Consider the following 12,492-nt stretch of genomic DNA (forward strand, 5'->3'; position numbering starts at 1 on the left):
CATAGCAACTGCAAATATCCAGAAAGAGCAACAAAAATGATCTGAAGTTCCTGGGAAGGTTTGTACTAAGATGACAAGTAAGAAAAATATGTATTCAGTCAAAGATTTGAGTAATAGGAAACATAACAGAAACGTATAAAACAAGGCTTATGATAATGAAAACTGATCTGGGCTCTTATTCATCTCTTTGTGCACTTTGACAAGGAGAGGACCTGAGAATAAAAGCAATATACACAGAGATACATTTTTTGGTGTGTGATCCCATGCCACATGCAATCCTCACACGTACCTCTGCAGCAGTATGTGCAGGTGATGGTGTTTTGGGGAACACCATTTACTACAGCTGCTAAATCAACAATTTTCATGGAAAACCAAATGCCATGCAGCAACAGAAAAAGTGAGAAAGATTTGAAAGGAGTCTCACTGCAGGCCAGGTAAATCACTACCCAACACCCTTAGATACTCCGAGGTTTCTTCTTTGAAATGCAGGGGCAAGGACATGTGTGGGCAGGGTGAGGATTCAGAGTTGGATAAGTGGTCATCCCACTAGTTTAATAAATTAAACTAGCAATAAGGTTAATAAATTCCACCTGATGCAAAATCCCTACATTTAGTACACATCTGACTGCAAAAAAAAATGCTTTCCCTTATCTATTTCTGTCTCTGTTCAAGTTATGCTTGCCTAGCTTTCTTTTATTTTTCTAAGTTGGAGAAAAAGATCAGGAAAATCAGAAAATAAGTTTTCAACTAAACCATAATAATTTTGATTACCATCCTATTGATACCACTAGCATATTTGTAGCAAGATGGAAGAAATGCTGCTACTGTAGTGGCATATATTCTCCATGAAGTTGGTAGCAGAGGAAGAGCTAGGAGCACACACAGGTGATGAACAGTTAGAAATCTTGAAAAGATACTGCATCATAGCAGCAGCTATTGGGTACCAAAGTAACAACATTTCACCATATAATCACAACAAATTATTTTTAATCACAAACAGATGGGTTTCATAATCAGTTTTATAAGGTCAATCTAATGAGAACCCCAGTGACTCCCAGCTGAAGAATTACTTTAGAGGGCAAGGGAATACCCACAGGTCAATTTACATACCTTGGCAGCAGAATGCAAGTCAATGGGGATATCCAGAAGGAAATAAGGTCACAAATTGGCAGGGCGGCAGCTGCATTTAACAGTTTAAACAAGATTCATTTGTTGAAAATCTACAACTCAAAGGCCAATCAGCATCTCATTGACCAAACCATGAATCTATGAAATAACTCAAAAGTTATTTCCATGTGAACATATGGATATGAAACCTGGACATCCCCCAGAGGCACACAGGCAGACACCTTAAAGCTTTTGAAAGAAAATGCCTCCAAAATGTTAAATGAAATGAAAATACAAAAGAGAATGGGTTTATAATAAATGCCAGGAGCTACCAAAGAGCTTGATAGCTCTGAGCCTCTGACAAATAAAATGGATGCATCTCAGACGTGTCTAGAGTGAAGGAAAACATCTGCCATGTTAGGGATGCTGTTGGGTAATGGATAAATGGATGTGCACAGCCAACCGCATGACTCCATCAAACACAGCTCAGAGGATGCATGAGAGCAGCGCTAGGATAGACATGCACGGCAGCATTGCCTGCAGCAGCTGAAACTTGGTGACCCAAGGTAAAGTCTGAGTCAGATTCTTGTACGACTCTTCTATCAATTGATCAATCTTGCTAGCTCCCGACATGCCAAGACACGATACGATGTGTACATATACTCTTGGTCCTAACTGATATAAAGCTTTCCTACTATTTGCATATTGTTACAGGAGTGAAAGTCAAGCTTTGCAGGTACTGTGTAAATGGACAAAATTTTCTTTTACTTTTTTTTTTTTTTTTTTTTTTTTTCTCTCTCCTCCCCCCGCCCAAAGGCACTTAGTTAAAATGATTTCTGCTTTTCCTGGACGTTACTTCAATCTACAGGTTCCCAGAAATATTAACACTATATAGAAGAAATACTGGAACTACTGAGTTTATAACTGATTTCTGCTTGAAGGGACAGTTAATTATTTCAGATAACCATCCTGTTCTCTCTCTGCGGAGGTATGAAAGTGACTTCCTCATCTCTGACTATTATCGTGTTTCTGGAAAGCATGACTTCTTGTACAATTATTTGCTAATACTCAACTTTGACTCTAGAGTTCTTCATAGCAGTACCTGAGAAAAAAAAAATATATTTTTTTTTTTCCTGGTATTTCTACATCCAAGGTGTTGGATCTGGTACACCTACATCCAAGGTGTTGGATTTTCCTTATGAGAAATAATGATAGGGCTCAAACTTTGTCGTTATCAGTCAGAGCTAGTGAAGGGGCTGCTTTCCAGGGAGCACAAACAAGCTCTGTTTGGAAATCCTTTCCTAGCATGGTTTTTTGTGATTGTGGTAAAATATTTTTTTGTTTGTTTTCTGTTTTCAACATGAGGGTATTTCAGATGCTATAAGCAACCCACCATACTGGGCTAGATGCACAAACAGCAGGAGGTAGCTCATATTCAAGGAGAACAAGAGAGAAAATAATGAATTACTGGAACTGTTCTGGCCACTTCAATAGGAACACTACTAATCTAACGAAAATATTGACATTTATGGGAATCCACAGACAGAGTTAGACATACTTGTGGTCTGCACTACTGTATCACTTTTCATAATGTTTTATTTCTGTTTACCTTCCAAAACAAACTACTGTAACTAATATGTTTATAATAATTAAGGAGGAGACAGCCAAGTCTGAGTAAAGAATGGCCTCCAAAATTCACGCTTTTCCCAGATGGATTGTTTAATTGGGCTGGGGACTTCTTTTCTGTCCCTAATCAGATAGGAAAGCTGGGAGAAACGAACAGGGGCCTTAATTATCTCTGGTATAACTTCATGAAAAACAATGTGCTTACACAAGGGATTCATTTAACGCATTGTCCTTTGCTAATCATCCAATTAGCAGCTAAATAACCAGAACTAATATATTTGCTTCTGTGTGTACATGTGTTTGTAAGTATATACATGTATATATATGTGTATATAAGTGCATGAGAATGTCATATAGGACACCCTGGTTCCTTCTGGAGGTTGTGCATGTTGTCCTGAATTGCTCTGATAATAACTACCTCAGGGACAGTCTCTCTTCAGCCTCAGAGCAGCTTTAGTGGTCTGTCTTTGCACTGGAGCTGACAGTGCACAGACCATGCCTGCAAAGAAGGGGAAGACATCCTTCTCAGTGAAAGCTCTGTGACTATTTTGCAACCAAACATTGCCCCCAGCCCGAGGGGTTTCATTCCAGAAAGAATGCGATTGCACCCAGTGTGATGAAAACGCCAGTGTGAGGACATGACTGTGCTACGGTTTTGCAAGGCCGACTCAGGCTGATCTCCATGGCAGGAAATTCTGTCCCATACACACATTGACTCTGATCCCTTAATCTCACTGAGAAAAATATATTCCGTGCACATTCTCCTCATTACTCAACAGAGAAAGCCTTACTCAGCATGTAGCAGAATTCAGCAATTCAGCTGATTATACTGCCTTCACTCCTCTTCCTCTGGGAGCAAAACAGAGCTACCCTTCTCAAGCTACTGGTGGTGAAGTCTTCCTCAGGTTTGCCTATATGATGCCAAAACACCTGGCTGTCACCACAAGGCTAAGCATCTATTGCCCTCTCATCAAAGGCTCTCATAGCTCCTAATCTTCCCAGCCAGGCTCCACTAGCACAATGCTCTTTGGCGAGGTTATTGAAGAGGTGATTTCTTCAGGATAATCATGACATGAATCTGCCAGTTATGAAGTAATATTTAATCCTTCTGGATCAGAAAATGGTCAGGAGAACATGGTTTTAAAGCCAAGGCACACACATCTCCTCTTCCAAAAGAGCTGTATGCCATTTCAGTAGTTAGCAATCTATTTTTTGGCACTAGACCTTTGTTAATTGTGTATGTCAGCTTGTTCCTTTAGAGTATTGATCTTATTTCCAAACAAGTGACCAAGTAAATTAATAAAACCAGTCAAACCAAACCGTGAAGGTTTCCTTGAATGAAGATTGAAAGGTCTAAAATGAACCTGACAATCAAGGTAACACTCTGTATTGCTAAAAGAGATTAGCTGACACGCAAAAGCAGCATGCAGAAGAAACGCATTTCTTTCTGTCAACATTTCTTTCAAATTTTAAATTACAGGGTGTGCACAAAAGTTTTCCTCAGGTTCAGTACAGAGCATAAGGGAAAATATTGACCTTGGAAATGTAACTTTCTTTCACTACAGTAAATATTCTCTTCTACAGCATAATCACTGTTGTCTGAAGTCATCTATCGTGTGTAGACTACCTAGCAGCACTGACAAATACTACATTTCACATGACCTCTAAACAAACTGTTCTGTTATTTGCAGATCCTGAGTGCTTTATGCAGTGGTCACAATTAAAGCATCAGTTACCACACAGGTATGGGATTAAGACTCTCATTCTAAAAACAGGCAGGAATTCTGTGGCAGCTAGAAGTTTAAATAACCATATTTTGAAATAGGCCAACCACACTTAGATTTGGGAAAGGGATAAACTAATTTGAAATATTTAATTTTTAAAAAAGACAGTAGAAAGGATGAAGTTTGCCATTCATTGAATTTGAGGTGGCCAATCTGATTTGTATAGCTTTGTATGTTATGTAGGAGTCATGAAGAGAAGGTATATCTTTGATACCATAACTTTTTAGAACAATCACAACAGAGCTTTAAATCAAAGGTTTTTACACAACTCAGTGCTAAACCTGCAGCGATAAAATATGGAAAATAAAAGGATTCTGTAACTGAAAAGGGTTTCAATTAACACATTCATAAATCCAGTGCATCTTCACACCTCCTAATTTGAGTTGGAGTTGTGTTTGGATGGCTAACACTGTGAAATGTTATTTCTTAAAAATGCTCTAATTTACTTAGGCCTCCTGTTCTAAGGGCAGGACTTCCTGAGTCTGGAAAGCATTTAGGTTTCACAAAAGGGTATGAGAAAACATTCCTGATAAAACTGCCATGCTCCCACTTGATGTTAACTTTAAATAGCGCGTTGCAAGCTGCTGAGCCTTCTGATTGAGTCTGGGAAGGTGGTGCATGCTCTGGTTTTCAGCTTTCTGTAGTTCTTGGAACTTGATGGGTTCTTTACTGTTCTGCTGAGGTATGGTGGCATGAAGCCCTGTCCGCCTTGCAGGGACCCCTTTCTCATTGCCTCTCTGGAAAATTGCTAGCAGATGAGAATTAGAAGAACCTGTTTCTTAAATCTGTTTTTGAAACTTCCTGTGCTACTTTTTCTTCTTTACAGGGTTTATCCCATGACCAATTTAGGAAGTTGATGGTTTGCATGTTGGAAAATGATCTTGCTGGTTATTTATGCCCTGTATCTCCATTTCAGTTATGCATTCTGCAGCTGGAGTCCATATGGAAATGTTAGTCACTTTAACTTAGTGAAGACCTTCGCAGATAAGAAGTAGGAAATAAGATCTTTTTTTTTTTTTTTTTTTTTTTTTTTTCTCCTATTTGGTTTCCAATCATATGTTATTACAGAGAAGTATATATGGAATAAGATTTTTTTTTTCCCCTAATTCTTTGATATAGCATATCAATTTCAACTAGCAACTTAGGCACACAAACAAATATTTAATTTTAGAGTTGTGATCAGGAATTAACGGGACTGAACATTGCACTACCAGTCTGAAGGAGCATGGCCTTGAGCAAGACCTCGTTCCTGTAGGAACCTTTTTTTTTTTTTTTCCTTCACTTTTCTGCCTCCCGCAGAAACATTTCTGCTTAGGAACCAGGTTCTAAAAAGCTCTGTGACCTCCAGGAGTCACACTGATTTGCTAACTCCCACTGATGCCAAAGTGAAGTTTTGTTTGGTTAAGTACCTAAGCACGGTACTAGACTGGCCACTTCATTTGGGTGGCAGGTAACGGCAGCACAGCTGTATACAAAACTCTGCAAAGACCCAGCAGAGATCCAGAGGACACACCTGTCTTCCCAACAAGTGTCCCACTGCAAACACAGTTGCTCCTGCTGAGCCCTGCTATCTAGAGGGAGAAGGTGACGTGCCAACATTGACCTTGACTGTTTATTTGCAAGGCCCTCAAAAGCACACAAGATGTCCTGCAAGAAATGGAAGATTCTAAACTTTGTCCTGGAAAGCTAATAATCCTTGGTGAGATACAACAAGTGATAGGATGAAAGACAACCAATAACATGAGAGACAGGGAGAAAAAGATTTAGACATACAAGACCCAGAGATGGTTCAGTGAGCATGCCTCAGGTGGGAACAGTAAATAACATATATTTTTACTGATTCGGGAAAGCTAAAATCACTGCTGCACAGGGGTCCAGCAGAAGGAAGCATGAGTGGTTGTTAGGGGTGTGGGCTCCCCCAGGATGGATTTCACCCTGCCCCAGGGAAGCTGAACACAGGCACTGCTGGGAAGAATGGGACCTTTCCTCAGGTATCACCAAGTCACACTGTGGCCAGTTAAACCAGACATCAGAAGAAATGTATTTTTCCATCCTACAGTCATTTAGTCTCAGATAATGCAGATGCTCTTTTCCCACAGAGTCTGAATATTTGATTTCAATTAAATATCCATGCTCTTCGAGCCCCTATTAACCTTCAAACCCAATCTTAGGTGGCTTTATCACTACGAAGTGATGCCTTATTGCCCTTACTAGACTCCAGGTTTGGTTAGCAGAAGATGCAGAGGATGGTAAGAAGTGAAGCAGACTGTTTAATTTTCATTTTATCTCAGGAATGTAAATGAATCTGAGTTTCCAGTTAAGTATCAAACATCTGTATGTTTTACTTCCTCAAGAAGCTGACAAAATAAATTCAGCATTAAAAGCAAGAAGAAAATGAGTCTGACAGATTCATTCTCATCTGGGCATCCTTTCCTGGTTTACTCTTTGCCAAGCCATGATTGCAAAAGCAATTCCTTACTCCCTTGAATAAATGCCACAGAGCTGTTCCAACAAGTACAACCAGATAAATCAACATGGGGGTGCTGTATTTAATACGGTAGATGGTTGCGTGCAAAGAGTTAGGAGCAAATGGCACTACTGGAAGTCCAAGGCAGCATTGGAGCTGACAGGAAAAGCAATTACAGAGCCACAGTGAGGCAGTGGAAAGAGAATGATGGAGACCTGAACATTAAAAAAAATATATATGCTAGGATTTCAATTGAATAACCATCTTCCACCTGCTATGCCTACTCAGAAGAAGAATGACTTGAGCAAAACCTTCTCAGTGAGAAAGAAGGGATATAAAAACTATAACCTAATGTTACAAAATTTTTGAGGCCATGTGGAAAATCCATGTAATAGTAAAGAAAGAGCTAGATCTGCTGGTTTTCAAATGTAAAGAAAATGAACTGCACATTAGCTTTATTAAATTTAAAACAAGTAATTATCTTAGGTCAGTTTACCACAAACAGCTCTAAGATGCTGCCAAAAGAAAGTCACTAGCATCTTTGTAAATCCTATAACTTACTACTTGAAGTTATTTATTTATTTTTACTGACAAATTTAAGTCTGAGGATTCTGGACTCTCCAAACAGCATTTTTTCAATAACAAGTGCCTACTAAAAGTCATTATTTGCTTTCAGAAGCATAGAAGCTTCCACATATAGAAGAGCAAATATTTTCCTATTACATTTTGGAGAGAAAAGATCTCTTGGACAACTTTTTTTTTTTTTTAAAGTTGTTTTTTCCCCTCCCCAATTTGATGTCAAGCCCATTGTTTGCTTCAGGTGGAAGAAAACAAACAACAAAAAAAGGGAAATTTCAAAACAAAACTTTTCACTTTTCCATTCCATTTCATTATGAATATTATCTGAATTGCTTGAATATTATCTGAATGGAGAGAGAGCATGTGCACACAAAGACAAGAATAAAATCTGGGCAAAACAAAACAAAAATTAAACTGTTTAATTTGTGTTGAATTAATCATTTTCTTTGACATGATGTAATGTTTTATTTTTCTATTTTCCTTGGCAAAAGAAAAATAAAAAATTATATTTTGTTTCAGGTCAAACAAAATGAAATGCTGTTTACTCTCCAACTTGGCCAGCAAACCAAAGAAAATACACAGCAGTGCTTGTGGATGCCATACCTGCGGGTGCCAGGAGGCATTAGACAGCCACTGGTCCTGCCCAAGAGCTGTTCCTTAGCAGTGGGGATCTTTGCCCTTGCTGCAGTCATCTCCAGGGAAGTTTGGGCTCCTACACTGCCTTCCATGCCCATGTCAGCCTTGCCTGTGGGATCTTCCCACCTCTGCACAGCACTGAGTGTCCCAGCTCCCACGCTTTGGCTACACACACTCAAACCATGCCTGGGGAGTGGTATTTACAGAAGTCCCAGGGAGCAGGAGCTAGCACAACCTTTGCTGCTGGTCCAACCAAATTATGATGTTTTGACCACAATGCTGGGCCCTACTTGGCCATCAAAGACAAAACCAATGGCTGAAGGAGATGAGGCCATGAGCAGGCCCCCATAGCCCTGGCCATGTCATGCTTCCCTCACTGTGCTCCTTTGGGAGCACAGTGGAGGCTGCTGTGTCTCACCAGAAGACACGCATAGATCTGAAGAGCACCACTGAGGAGCTTCGAGGAATGGTGCGGCAAGCACCGCAACACCATGCTGAAGGTCTGGCTGATGTCAAAAGGCAGCTTTTGACCACATTGAGCTTGTTCTTTCATAGACTTCTGCAAGTACTGTACTGGCCTAGTGGGATCTTCTCAGAGCAGCTTCACTGAACATTCTTACACCTAGGTGAGCTGACTGCATCACTGCAGAACTTGGACAACAGAAGGACTGCCCATGATCCCAAGGTTCTCTGTAAAGAAAATTCCTTTTACCATGACATAAGGCTTTAGAGCAAATAAAACTGCTACTACTAATGGCCGCTCAAAGGAGAGAGACACTTCCCTACCCAGAGCTAAACTTTTGACTTGCAGTGTTTTAACTACATGATTCTTCAACAAGAACATATGCTTTTTTTTTTTTTTTTTTTTTTTTTTCCAAAGAGACACAGAGTTTTTAATACACACACACAGCAGGATCTGATATTTATGATGCACTAGTTTTCTAGCTATATAAAATGTGTTTCATAAGTATAGACATGACAGAATTTAATTGTTAGTACTGAATTGGTGTTGGTATCCTTGCTCATTTTGAAGAGGATACAAATAAATGTGAATACTGCTTCATCATAGAATATTTTACTTATGCAGGCAATTAGGTGTTTTCATAGCCTCAAGATACATCAGGATGGGATTGTTCCCTGCAGTGTGGTTTCAAATGGTTTGTCTAAGTTTGATTTTAAGGGGCCCAAGTGGCAACATTTTCTACACATTCTCCTTAGCACATTATTCCAGATCTTCACAGCTTTTACCATTTGGAAGTTGTTTTCAGAAGCCAGTCCTCATGCTACCTCATTCAATTCTTCATAACATGTGCACAGATTTATAAGGAGGAATCCCAAGTCCCTATCTAAACTTAATAATGGAAGAGAAATTGAGAATACAGTAGGGAAAGAGAAGGAAGAAGAAAGAAGATGGAGCAACTCTTTGCAAGACTGATATAAACCTCATGATACAAACCTCATGATACCCAGCAACTGAGATTTAGGATTTTGACAATCCCCCTGCTCAAGTATCATTATCAGGAAAACTTGTTGCCCTTCAGAGCTTCCTAGAAATATCAACCACCATCAGAGTACCTGCCTTTTAACCTGCATATTGACATATTTGTTCAGATGACAGTTCTGCTACTAACACTTTCATCATGCTTTCCTGCAGACAGTAGAGGGGTTGGGAAGGAGGAGGAGATGCACATGATGATATTCTAACTGGTCCACTGATCACTTTTGGATCAAATTGGTCCATTGATCAAACCGGTCATTTGATCACCTAGGACAATGTGATTAAAAAAAAAAAAAACATCGAAGTGATGTGGCACGATGTCCAGCAAAACTCTTTTTTTTTTTTTTTTTTTTTCTTATCTGTAAGCAGCTCTGTGAATTGCTTCAAGATAGTTGATTAATTTAGGAAAGATGAACAATGGAAGAATTAGCCCTATTTGCTAAGCTTACTGAAGCCCATTCTTTGTATAAAGTCACTTCCTGGAAATGGGTATTTGGAATGCAATTTCTAATTAAATGATTTACCTAACGCTTCTTGGGACCACCTCTCTTCTATGATTCATGGACTTAAAGAGGAAAACACCTTAACTATGTATACTTCAGCCTCCCGCTCCAGTGATTTCTCCTTTACTAAAGGTCCCCATATCAACTGCTGCTTGGCAAAGCCAGAGTAAATGCATCAGAGACAAGTAAAGAGCTGTTGACAGAGCTCTGATTCAGCAAATGACTTTAGTCTGATTTAGATTAAGTCATGGGAGTATCTTTAGGTCTGATCTGGAGGAGGCATTTGCTATCTTAGCAGGGAGCACTGCAAGCACCATTCCTCTCCCCAGCTCCTGCCACAGATCTATTGTGGGGGATTTGTGCTGCCTTGATGCAGCAGGGCAATATCTGGAGCTCCAAGAGGATGCCTGTAGAGCATGCCAGGGAACATGACCTTTTTTCCTGTCTGCCAGCTCAGAGCTCACAGAGGAAATCATTAAATTGGAGCCAAACATTTTTGTTGCAGCAATGAAGGACCTGGTAGGACAAGAAAACAATGGCCAGACAAGTCTGAGCTGCAAATTGTTTAGTGCAGGGTAAATTCTTTTGTTCTGGAGTTGCTAAATGTCCTAATAAAAGATTGCATCATTAAGATGGAAATATATGTTAGGCTTATGGCCCCTTAACTGCAGAGTGCAGCTGCCTAGCTGCCCCATGTACTCAAACTGAAGATGAGATAAAAGTGGATGCCGAAGCTCAGTGCAACAAAAGGCTGAGCTTCCTCTCGGCTAGGGTGTGTCTGATGCAATCACTGAACGTCAAAGCATTTTGTTGCAAGAGAAGTAGACACCATCGTGAATATTTGCTGGAAAAAAAAAAAAAAAATCACAAGTGGATGTCTTTGGGTTTTAAAAGCCATCCATGTGGAACTCCTGGTGGCTGCAGGCATCATGCCAGGATCCAACTGTGGTGGTTTTACCACCACACTGCTGCTCAGCAGTAGACACAACACTGGTGTGATAACACTGCTGTTCCAACTACAAGTACAGAGTACGGCACTGTGTGGGCTGCTGCCGGGAAAGTTAACATTTCAGCCAGACCCAGTACACAAACCCACTCAGGTGATCTGCACCCTCGTCTGTGCCCAGCACAGCCATCCCTATGGGGCTGCTGTGAGCAACGAACCAGGTGCAATCACTCCTGGGGCCAAGCTGGGGAGGGACAAGCTTACAGCTCATTTTCTCAGGTGTGCTTGAGCATCTGGCAAATTCTGTCATGCCACCTACATGTCTCATTTCCCTTTTTCTTCTTTTTCTTTTTCATGGGCAGTTTCACAGTATGAAGTTTGCAGAGCTGAAAAATATTGAAAGAAAAAAAATCCACCTTCTTTGCAAGGTAATTTGAACTCAAAAAAAGTATGGATATAATGATGTTTGCAGGCCTTTTGTGTTCATTTTTCCCTGTGCATTTCAACACTCCAGCCTTCTTTGTGAGAATGCTCATGGAAAGTGAATTTCAGGTAACAGCTCACTTTGGACTGTATAGTTGACTTTTATGCTTGCCTTTTGCAAATCTCATTATAGCAATTAGTTAGATAGATGGCGGAAGAATGAAAGTATCCCATGAGGGAAAATCTGGTTGAATGAAATCTGGGAGAGATTTTACCAATGGCAGGATTTCAGCCCACATTTGTAATATAGCAAACAAGACAGCTGCAAATTTCAACTATCCACAACTGTTGAAAAGAAGATTTCCACTCACAAGAAATAAAAAAGTAGTCAGATAGTGAGTGCATCTAAGTCATTTACGGACAGGAATTTTGTGGACAAGAAAAGAGCAGTAGTTTATTGTAATGTGAGTTATTGGCTCAGGCTAGAATTCCAAACCAAAACAATTTTGCCAACTTTATACAGAATTTGAGTGAATTAAATCTGTTCCATATACATGGCCCCAGTAGTCGATTTAAAATTCCTGGGATGCATAAACTTACTCTATGACTCTCTTTACAGTTTGTGAAGCTGGCAGTTGGAAAGAAAGCAGCCCTCTTCTCGGATTGCATTTAAAAACCCTGAAAAGTGTTGTAAGGAATTGTTGTGTTATTGTTATGACATTGAATTTCAAATTGACTTACAGGGTCAACATGAAGTATTACTGTGTGTTTGGGGGACAGGGGGGTAGGTGTTATGCCTATTCCTTATGATATTTCATTGCTATCATTAATAGCAAGTAGACAATTAAAACAAAGGCTTTTTAAATTTTATTTTATTTTTCCCCCAGCCATTTATCAGCTTTGATTTTGGATTAAATTTGGAA

The 12,492-nt window shown here is 39.8% G+C and overlaps 1 long non-coding RNA gene across 1 annotated transcript; it reads left to right on the forward strand.

Annotated features, from left to right (window-relative positions):
* The first annotated feature begins 1,587 nt into the window (after window positions 1-1,587).
* LOC311436407 lies at window positions 1,588-8,425 on the forward strand. Its single transcript, XR_014692821.1, has 3 exons — window positions 1,588-1,673; window positions 4,425-4,476; window positions 8,083-8,425. It is a non-coding gene; the product is annotated as an uncharacterized lncRNA (long non-coding RNA).
* Window positions 8,426-12,492: the final 4,067 nt, after the last annotated feature.

This window comes from Aythya ferina (genome assembly GCF_964211825.1).
Source record: "Aythya ferina genome assembly, chromosome: 4".
Taxonomy (NCBI): domain Eukaryota; kingdom Metazoa; phylum Chordata; class Aves; order Anseriformes; family Anatidae; genus Aythya; species Aythya ferina.